This window comes from Apium graveolens, chromosome 1 (assembly GCF_009905375.1).
Source record: "Apium graveolens cultivar Ventura chromosome 1, ASM990537v1, whole genome shotgun sequence".
NCBI lineage: Eukaryota > Viridiplantae > Streptophyta > Magnoliopsida > Apiales > Apiaceae > Apium > Apium graveolens.
Genome location: NC_133647.1, coordinates 207122149 through 207123110, shown reverse-complemented (window position 1 = coordinate 207123110; position 962 = coordinate 207122149).

Genomic DNA, 962 nt, shown 5'->3' with positions numbered 1-962 from the left:
ATTGTCACAAAGGTATCGCTCCATCACACAGCCCCAAAAGTCCCCCTAAGTACCTGCCAGAAGAAGAATACGGCATGAGCCAAAAGCCCAGTACGGATTTGGAATACAATTTATAAAACAAGAGATCAAAAAAAAAAAATAAATAATCAGCCATTTATAATAAAACAAAAATTTTAAAAATAAGTAAGGCTGAAGCAACGAGGGCTAAGATATTTCATACCGAGAGCAAAACAAATAACAAATACACACATCATAGGGTACCTAATGTGTGCAACAAACCAGTTAACGAGTACGGCATATACAACGTCACTGTCGAATCAAATCACAAATCAAACTCTGGGTGCACCCACGTATCCTGAAACAAATATCACAATGGCCAAAGCTCTCCTCCTGAGCTATCAAAAGGATACGCCATGACCAATCACACTGCCATGGAAGTGTCATGCCAATGGTGCCGCAATGACATGGCTGTAGTACCCCTACAGCTGGTTAACTCGGTATACCCTATTTCACTCTAAGGGTTCAAATAAAATAATTTTCACAATTTTAAGAATCACTTGCAGCAGATATTTCAAATATTCTAAACAGATATTTAACAAACATAATTTTAAAGCTCGCAAGATTAAATATTTAAAACTTCCAGAACAGATTTAAAATAATTTTCAGAGATCAAACGAATAAGAACGGAATGAATAAAAATATGAAGGGAAAGAATCAGATATATTTAATAATAAAAGGAGTAGCACTGAAAGAAAGGGGACGAAATCCGTACCTCATCTGATGGACCATTAAATCGGATTGTTGAAATACGATTGAAAGTGAACAACTTATACTAATTCGAATTTTAACAGCAGATAAGTTAAGGATTTGAAATAATGGTCAACTGGAGAAATAAAGTAGATTTAACAAGGATTCCAAAATGATAAGATTCATCAAAAACGCACTGATAACGAATTAGTTAT